At 33.2% G+C, this 10,705-nt stretch overlaps 1 long non-coding RNA gene across 1 annotated transcript; it reads left to right on the top strand.

Moving 5' to 3' along the window:
- Positions 1–626: 626 nt before the first annotated feature.
- Positions 627–2,127, top strand: LOC141703306 (uncharacterized). Its single transcript, XR_012567439.1, has 3 exons — positions 627–714; positions 1,384–1,595; positions 1,915–2,127. It is a non-coding gene; the product is annotated as an uncharacterized LOC141703306 (long non-coding RNA).
- The last annotated feature ends 8,578 nt before the right edge of the window (positions 2,128–10,705 follow it).

Here is a 10,705-nt window from a genome sequence, read left to right as displayed (position 1 = left end):
ACTGCTTCTTGAAAGGTTACAGCTTAACCGTACTCAGAAAAGATCAAGTGAAGTGGTTGGATTGCCAAATGGGATTTTCAGCCTTTTTTGCTGTTTCAATGTCGGTGCTCAAGGTGCTTCTGCTCACTGCTCTTGGATCATTTCTTGCGGTGGACAGTATCAATATAGTCGGCCAATATACTCGGCCATGATGAACGAAAACATCTAAACACTGTATATGCAGTATGATATATGGTCTCTTGCATCAATTTTTAGTACTTTGAAAGTAATTTGGAGTAGTCAATAACTCTAAATTAATTAGAAATTAACATTCACGTTGTTAAAAAAAACGCAAACTTGAAGTTCGAGAAATATATGCAAATAAACCTCTTAGTACTTTGTTTCTTGAGTGTATATACTATTAAATTATTTCTTGTGGTTACATAGAATAATTTTATGTAAATCGGTTCTGGACTTTGTTATAATCATCTTAAAGGGATTTGAGGAGAACTATGGTGATGCTATACATTACTCATACTGCTCATGCTATGAGGAAATTTTTTAGTTTAGCGTACTCTTGTTCTTTTTGTTGTTGAGTTATAGTTCAAACATATACTTGACCTCTTGCAGGAATGGAGCCATCCCAATTGTCACTCTGATAATTGGTGCATGCATACCCCTTGTACCAGTTTGTCCTTCAGCGTCAGTTTGCACTTCCACCTGGGATGAATATAGGTATACTCATCAATCCTCGCTTTAATTATTTAGGACAATATAATAAGTAATCTGGCTTCATTGACATCTGGGGAATAAAAAGAAAAAAACTTTAAGTGTGTTGAACTCGTCTCTGTTCGGTGTGAGAGGAACCATGATATAGTAGATCGGCAAAGGTGAAAGCGAGTGTTCTATATTATGTTGTGTTGTTACGCTTGTGCTTTGGTGTCACTCTCTTTTTGGTGTACTTCCTTCATCTGGCTGGTTGGTTATGTTTTGCTGATCTACAGTATTACATTCCCTGGTCTTTCATAGAAGCGTAGTTCTTTCGGTTCTTTTACATGTGAAACATAAATTATTGCTACCACGTAAACAATCTGTTGTGAGTAGTTAAGATTCCTTCAGCTAAAACAAAATAATTAGCATGAAACTCAGTTTTTAAGAACCAAGGTTGGTAGGAATTACAAAATTTAGATAACACCAAGGTTCATCATCGGATACTCTACTTGTTTGCAAATAATGTAACAGAGGAAAATCAGAACACATATTTGATATGTTCATCAAGCTACAATATTATTATACTAAAGTGTGTGAGATGGTTCCTCCCTGCAGGATGTATGAGTTAGGCAACTATTTTGTTAAGTACGTTTGGAATTATTTACTTGCTGACTTCATATTTTATTACACTAGATGTTCCCGGGGATACTGTTTTGAGAGCCTTGCGACAGAAGGTCCAAGAAGAGCTGAAGGAGATACATCGCATAGATTATAATGCATTGAGTCCCAAATTATGGATCAACATATATACTTTTTTTGTAGAGATGATGGTGGACGACTTATACGCACAGAGCGCTTAAGGACAACAGATATAGCAGAGAGTTAAAACTAAGGGTTACTGGCAGGTAACACAGTAACATTGATATAACTCCAAAATCCACTGCTAGTCGTTTTTTTCAGTCATGGGTTTATAAACGATTCTAGCGATAGTTATTTCATATCTTCATGACCAGACTACCTCGCTTCTTTTCTTAAAATCTTCCATTTTCTGTACACTTAATGCCACCATTTCTATTTTATGGTTGTAATTGAAGAAGAGATAATTCAAGTATTTGGTTCAATAAGCCATTAATTTGGGAACCAACTCATCAATTTTTACGTAATGTTAAGAGTTTTCCATGTGACTCTTTATTTGTATGTAATTTAGAAGCTGACGATTGACAGGGAGAAGTTTGTCTTGCTTTTGCGGACGAGATGTTGGGCTGGCTATACAGAACTATCAAAGAGAGTAGGATTATTAAATTTGTGCATTAAACTTTCAGTGTTCTACTACAGGAATGAAATTGCTTCATCAAAAGATATTTCTTTTTAATTTATATGCCTTACCATGATTATTATCCATCTTGACAATCAATACTTTTTATTTGAAATCAGATGAGCAAGGTTTAGGTGTATAAAAATAAGGGATACTCTGATCAGCACAGGAAGTGAATTCCCCTTGTTTCCTATAACAGATTTTGTATATAGATATGGACTATTTAAACAGCTCATAACAAAAGACCGAAAAGAAGAAGATGCAGAAAGTTGGCTTGAGGTGATAAGATTCCACTTGTTGCTTTCTTTTAGGCTTCACCATGCATCCGATTTAGCAAAGAAGGCATTCTTTTGGATGTTTCAAGAAGAATGTATACATTATGGGATGTAGTAGATGATTTGGAATTATAAATTGCAGAACATTATGTATTGCTTAGTTTGGTGATATTCATGGCAATTTGAAAGCTTTTTGCGAAAATTTATTTTTGGTATTTTTTGGTAATTTTTTGGGAACATAATAAATGTATATAACACAGCATCCAGATGCTTAAAAACCTATGTGCTTAAAAACCTATGTTAAACATAATAATAATACATCATATTGTGCCTTTAAGACATCAGTTTTTGATGTCTACTTTGACACTTTATTGGGTTATTTCACATGTGTACACACTGATGTGTAAAGGAGTATATAATATCGGTTCCAAAGGAGAATTGATGTCGTAAAACACTCTAGACATCGCTATGTTTTGAAACCGATGTGTCATAGATAAATAGACATCTGTTTATGAGTAAAAACAGATGTATAAAATGCTCTTTACATTGGTGCAAAACTGATGTGAAAAACTATGACTTTTCTCTACACCCACCTAGACATCAGTTTTGAAATTTTTAGACATCGGTGCAGAACTTATATTTATTGACCCTTTTCTTTTAGAGTTAATGTCAAGTACTCATAGCATGCCTCAACCTGGACAGAAATTTGATCTAAATGTTCAAACATCTCTCAATCTTCAATAATTTTTGGATTTTTATAATGCAAACAACATGAGATTATGTTATAGATGACAATATTCACACCATCCTTTCACTCAAAGTTCGTCGAGTCAAAAAAGATATTTTAGATAGTTCTTGTCTATTTAAAGAATGAAAAATACTTGGAATTGAAGGTCAATAGTCTGTGAATATTATCGTTGAAGACTCTACTTAGATGACACCCATTATTAACTACTTAAAGGAGAGTATGCTATCCTGTAGAAGATGTGTTTGACTCTCAATTCTCACACTCATTAACCCTGAGAAGGTTTTATATTGAATGAGAAAAATTCACCAGAGGATTTATAGAAATCACATGGAAGAAAAGGCTATTTCTCAAAACTATTTAAGGCAAGGATAGTTTTGGATCACCCTAATTAAGGATTGCATAGTTTGGTCATAAAGTACAACACGACAAAGATCAGAAAATTTGATGAAAGAGACTTAGTTACGAACTACGGAAACCTTTAACATGCAATATACATGTAAACTCATGCCTTACTAGGAAGGTACCTACAAGGTGAAGAAAATGCTATATTCGGGCTCTTACAAGTTAGAGAGATTGGATGACAGATAGGCCAACAACACTTGGTTTGATAACAAGATGCGAAATATTTCACATAATAGAAGTTCAAATACTTTTGCTTATACACTAAAGTGTTGAACACAATATTATATGACCCTTTTCAACACATCTTAAACATAAATATAATATCTCAGACACAATTAAGTGAACTATATCATCTCATAAGTTTCATATAAACACAAAGCGAGTAAAGTATCTCAGACACAATTACAAAATCCGAGACATAACTATCTCAAAAAAATTAAGTGAATTGTTATCTCAAGAGTATCATAGAGAAACAAAGCAAACAAAGTACATCACACACAATTACCACACCTTAGACACAACTATATAAAACAAATTAAGTGAATTACTATCCCATGAGTATCATACAAACACAAATCGGACAAAGTACCTTAGACACAATTAAAACACCTTAGACAAATCAAGTTAATTATATTATCTCATGAGTTTCATACAGACACAAGACAAGTAACACCATCTCTGACATAAGTTACATTGTATCAGACACAAGTAATATTATTATCTTTGAGGGAAGTATAAATACTACATTCATAATTAAAGGCATATCATATCTCATGCGATCTACTTCGACACAAAGTAAGAAAAATCATTCCGCACACAAGAACAAGCAAAGTCTGGTCACAATTATCCCTTCACAAGATATTTGCTTCATGCATTTATTTCATACATGCAAAACGTCTCTCAAACTAGCGTAATTCTCTAACTTCTTCAACAGTATAAGCACCAAAAGTGGGTACACATAACTCTTCTAGCGGGTGATCTTCCGTATAAAGAAATATCATAAAGTGATATACCCACTTCTAGATGTTTATGCTATAAATGGTAAAAAAGGCAATTAGAAAAAAATACATTGTACCTTATACTGTGTACCCGCTTCCTAATTTTCATCTTCACTTCCTCTTTTACTTGTTTCCAACATATAACTACTTGCTACCAATACTCGACAGGCTTCGAATTCATACTTAGTCAAATTTGAAAGAGACATAAAAAAGTCTATCCTACAAAAATTTACATGGGGTACCAAATTGAGACTTAGTACGATTTTAGTGGGTCGCCAAAAAAAATTTCCCTCTTCAAAAACTTTTACCCTTCTTCAGAGTACCATCCCAAAGAGTAACCTCCTTTAAAGTACATAGGGGCAACGAAGTTCAAACTTAGTACATTTTATATGGGTAATCAAAATATTTTTCCCTCCTCCAAAACTTTTACCTTCCTTCACTACCCTCGTGCAATGTACATATAAACTACAATAAGGGCTCTAAATTCACACTTAGTACAATTTTGAGAAAGGGTCAAAATTGTTTATAATCATTCGCTATCCTCCTTCAAATTATATATAAACTACAATAAGGGTACCAATTTCATACTTAGTATAATTTCAAGAGGGCGTCATTTTTTACCCTCCTTCAAGTACCCTCATGTTAGTGTTTGTGCCCTAGACACAAAATTATGATATTTTAGTTAAAGACATTTGGATTATTAATATTTATGTTCTATCGATTATTTCCTTTATAATTTATTAATTCTTAATTTACCGCGATATAAATGTTAGATTATAAATGTCCTTGGAATATGATATGCAATTCTATATCTCTAAGTACGTGACTTAGAAATGAGATTATGAGAATAATATCAATATTCCTAACGGTCCCTAATCGAGTATTATTATTAAGGGACAATAATAATGTATTAAGACTAGTGTGTTTGCTGACTGATGATCACATCTCATTGATCATAAGTATAGTGATACTAAAGTCAAATACATAGGAAGATGTACATGTACATGGTGTGCTGGACAGACCCAATGTGAGATTCTACATGTTTGTTGTGTCATATGTAATTCGAACAGTGATAATAATGAAATGGTCCTTAGACCTGAAGTCATTATATTTCGATACAAGAATTAATATATATTCATTCCATTAAAAGTTATCCTTGATCGGGTAATGATAAAAGTGGACATTGGGTATTATGAATCGTATGAGAAATATGAATGATCTATATAGGATTTAACCCTCCTATTTTAGGAGTGATATTATTGGCCTCTTGTGTGAGCTAGACTATGAAGTGCATGGCCACGCTCAAATGTTGATTTGGTATGATAGTCTACTCATTGATCAAGGAAACTTGTATTAAACTATGATGAGGATGACACATTACATGCCTATAGTTTAATCTATAATATTTGGTTAAAGGGATTATGTTACATTGTACATTATTCACGAAAGGTTTAATCGATCACCGATTCAATTATTATTACTTGGGTAGCAATCATGTATTACTAGATGCCACTAATTGTTTACGATTTTAAGTTAGATTTAAAATTTGTTTCCAACGTAATAATAACCTATAGGGTCACACACTAAGAATGCTTGAAGGATTATTTAATTTAAATTGGATTTAAATTATATTAAAGTAATTCGAATTTTTTATAATATTAATTAAGTATGACTTAAATAATTAGATAAATATTGATATTTGAATTTACTAATATTAATCATGATATTAATTTGTTAAATAATTAAGTGTGACTTAATTATTATACAAATAGGAAGTTCGAATTAATAATAACTACTAATTAGTTAAGAGTTATAATTCTTATTATACTCTCTATATAATATATCTTGTGTGGCTGATTTCGTGTGCAAGACTTTTACTAAAACCCTAGCCACCAAGAGAGAAGATGGAGAGAGCAAGAAGAAACGTGTTTGTGTTAGTACACATCCAATCCTTGAGTTCAAGCATTCGTGTGGATACCGATAGAGCGTAGATCGCAAGAGCAGCATGCGTGATGATTGATCAAGCTTTGGATCTCCATAAGTCAACCAATTGGTAAAGCTTCTTAAGGTAAACAATCTGATCTACAAATTAAATATATGTTTTTCACATGGATCCTCCGGTGGGTTTCGAAAATTCTGATTTTTTATATTTTAATTACTGTTTTTGTTGCGTTTATGTGATGAAACCCTTCAATGGCATTAGAGCTACTTGCGAAAAGTGTTTAATTCATTTATGTGTTTACAGGTTTTATGATGATAACATATATACAATATTCCATGACTGTTATGTATGCGATTTTGTATTTACATGTTATTATGTTTATATATGCGTATATATGTATATGTTTTGAATATATGATATTCATGAGAGTTGTATAATCATATGATGATTATATAATCTGTATATACTGATTATACATGTTTTATGTGTTTTTTAATTATAAGAATCGTATTTGATACGATTCTGAATCGTATGCAGCAGATTTGCTGAAATTGGGTGTGATGTCTGATTTTGGCGAACGAACACGCTATTTCATATGGAATCGAGCGTCTGAACGTAATTTATTGCAAAGGCTATCATCGACTGATCTTTAAGGCGTTTGACATCGTTTAGGCCCTGTAATCTGCGATTTAATGCTATCAGATTTAATTTCAAATTTTCTAATTTTTTCAATATTTGATTTAATGTAATAAGTTAAGATCAGATTATGTATTTTAACATGTTATTTTGTGTTAATTGAGCATAGTGATGGTTATGGCTTATGACCTTATGTTAATGGTTTTGGTTTTTGAAATACGGCTTCATGTCATTTAATCTTGTAATTATTAAATCTCGAATGTAACTCGGGTTCTCTTGTAAGTTCATTAGATTAGTTTTCATATTTCATTCTTGTAATGTACATGAAGACATGAAGATTTGAAGATCAAGGGTAATCCCACACGGAGGCCATCCAAGGAAGCAATACAAGAAATAAGACATGTAATAGTTAGCCTGTATTTATTTTCCACCTTCGATTGATCTATATCTTTATCATTAGCTTGATAAAGATCACATAGGAAATCCATAACCAACCACATTTATTTATTGCACTTTACATATATATGTGCATATGATGAATTATGTGTAGAGTAGTTTATGAAGATGCATGCTTAATTAGATTAAGGATGTTTGTATTAGATACGACACCCATGCCATGCTTGCTAAACAAGATAAAATATGTAACGATTCAAAATTTTAAAATGAACAAACAATTATGATTCTCGTGTTTATGAAACACGGAATAAAATACAAATTTTCTTTGTTTCTGACATGGGGCGATATTGTCAAAAGCGAGTTCATTGAACTTGTAAGGTTGTGGGTTTTAAGCGATACCGTTGTGACTCTCCCTCACTACCTGGAAATCAAACCATTGACGAATATTGATTTAAAGTATTTTATTCAAGGAAAAATCGGGAATCCCATTATGATGGGATCATGATCATTTTAAAATTAACAAAACCCTAAAGTTAATATTAAGTTGATCAAATGCCTTCCAATGAGTCCAATGCATTAACCCCTAGATCGACCAGGAGTGGGTTCGCCAAAGCAAAGTACTCCCATCTATCGTGGGAGATGTGTTGAAGTATATTGATACTTTTTGACTATTGGGTTTGACTTAACTAAGTTACATTTTAATTAATATTTCCATTGTGTTTATGTGATCGAAACCCTTCACCTCCTATAAAATACATATAAACTACAAGGAGGACACCAAATTTAAACTTAAAAAAATTGCAAAAGGGGTCAAAATTATTTGGCGTCCTTCAAAAAAATTTCCTCCTTCACTACCCTCCAGTAAAATACATATAAACTACAAGACGGAACCAAATTTTAAGAAAGGGTCAAAATTTTATACCCTCCTTCACTACTCTCCTTCAAATTTCAAAAGGGGTTCATAATTTTTTACCCTCCTTCAATACACTCTGAATTCACACTTAGAATAATTTTAAGAGAGCGTCAAAATATTTTACCCTCGTTCAATATCCACCTTCAAAATTTTACCCTCCTTCACTACCCTCCTCCAAAATATATATAAATTACCTGTAGGGCACCATATTCACACTTAGAACAATTTCAAGAGGAAGTTAATTTTTTACCCTTCTTCAAGTACCCTCCTTCAAATTACATATAAACAACAACGAGGATATAGATTTCACACTTAGTACCATTTCATGAGGGCTTCAAAATTTTTAACGTCCTTCAATACCCTCTTTAAAATATTTTACCCTCTTTCACTACCCTCCACCAAAATATATACAGTATAAGGAGGGCAACAAATTCTCACAAATAAAATAATTTCATTAGGGCGCCAAAAATATTTACCCTCTTTCAAAAATTTTATCCTCGTTCACTAGCCTCCTCTAAGATCATAACAAGAGGAAGAAATTAGGGCGAAAGACTGTTGATACTATCTTTCTAGGTTATGGTTATTCCACAATTGCTATGAGATTTTTAGTAAAAAATATATCATAGATTGTATTGTGGTGAATACTATAGTTGAATTTTGTAAAGCAACCGTAATTAAGGAAGTGTTTCCTATTAAGGAAGGTATTCCTCAAAGTGTTTCTAATGATTATCCCACTTGTACATCGAGTTCCATTTATGGTCACTTGGAAAGGATGAAAAATATGGTGGCGGATCCTGCTAGTAGCTCTGCTCTGAGTGAAGTAGAGGAATCTAGAAGGAGTAAGAATGCAAAGATTGTTAAGGACTTTGGAATTGATTTCATCAGTTATAATGTCGGAAGAACGTTTAACTTTCCGTTAGGCCATGAATCCTTTAAGAGGAAGTTGAATCGGGTTGGATGAATAGGTAAGTATAAGGCTAAGATGGTAGCTAAGGGTTTTAGGTAGAGAGAACGCATTACTACTTTGAAATATACTCTCATGTTGCTAGAATGGCTACAATCCTAATTCTTATAGCATTGTCATCCGCACTTGGTCTTATCTTTCATCAAATGGTTTTAAAGACTGTTTTTCTTCATGGTGACCTTAAAGAAGAGATTTACATAGATCATCTTGAGGGATTTGTTAATTCTCCTAATGAGAAGAAAGTATGTAAGTTCGTCAATTCCATCTATGGCTTTTCTCTCTCCTCTTTCTTCTCGTCTCTCCTTGTCTCTCGTCTCTCCTTCTCTCTCTCACTTCTTCCCTCTCTCTCTCAACACACACACATGAACATAAATATACACATACAATCATAACACACCAACGCACAAACATAAACACAGCAACAGTGCCTCCCTTTTAATCCCCTTCGTTTTCCGGCGACAAACCTCCACCGCTGCCAACGCCACCACCGCTGTTGCAATGGATCGATTGAATTGTACTTGGATGGATTGAATACTGGTTTTGGTTGTGTTTCTATGGCTTGGTTTTTCTTGAAGGAATGAAGCCGCTACATCATTTAAATCCTATAATTTGGTAGCAACAAAGGTACCGCTCCCAAACTTGATTTTAAATTTTCATCTTTCTTGCTCTCGGTTATCTTGATTCATTTTTGGATTGTTTGTGAGTTCTTCTAGCCAATACATTTCTTTACAGTTGGCACAGTCCTATATAATTTAGTGTAAAGTTGAACAATATACCCATCCTAGATATTTTTTGCAACAACTACCCATCCTTAATTACAGTTATCAGGAACAATATATTCCATACAACTACCTGATTCTACAGCTAGTTGTCCGAAATTTCTATTTTATTGCTCTTCTTTACAGTTGGCACAGTCCTATATAATTTAGTCATATACATTCCATACTTTAAGTTTTGGTTGATTGACAAATTGCAACTTTTTGGTGGGAGTGCATTGACATTGCAATCTGAGGCTATATTTCGAGGAGATATCAACATGTTTCTTCTTAGCGATCCTGGAACTAGCAAGTCACAGTTGCTGCTGACTTACACACATAAGCTATCCCTTGCGGAATTTACACAAGTGGACGAGGGAGCTCTGTTGTTGGATTGACTGCCTATGTAGCCAAAGATCCAGAATCTGGTGATATAGTATATTTGCAAACAGTATGCTACATAAATATGTGTAGTACTTGATGTTTAGATTAGATGAAAGTGTTATGCGTGATATTTGGATATTGTTATTGGATATATAGACAAATGGTATTATGCAGCATTTGGTTTTGTTAGTTTATTGGTTTGGCAAATTTTTGGCATCTATATTAATAAAATGTACATTAATGAAACAGGTAATCAGACATCACTACAATGGAAAGTGATGTTAATT

Source organism: Apium graveolens, unplaced genomic scaffold (genome assembly GCF_009905375.1).
Source record: "Apium graveolens cultivar Ventura unplaced genomic scaffold, ASM990537v1 ctg6473, whole genome shotgun sequence".
Taxonomy (NCBI): Eukaryota; Viridiplantae; Streptophyta; class Magnoliopsida; order Apiales; family Apiaceae; genus Apium; species Apium graveolens.
The sequence above is the reverse complement of the archived record's forward strand: the minus strand, read 5'-3'. Positions and strand labels throughout refer to the sequence as shown.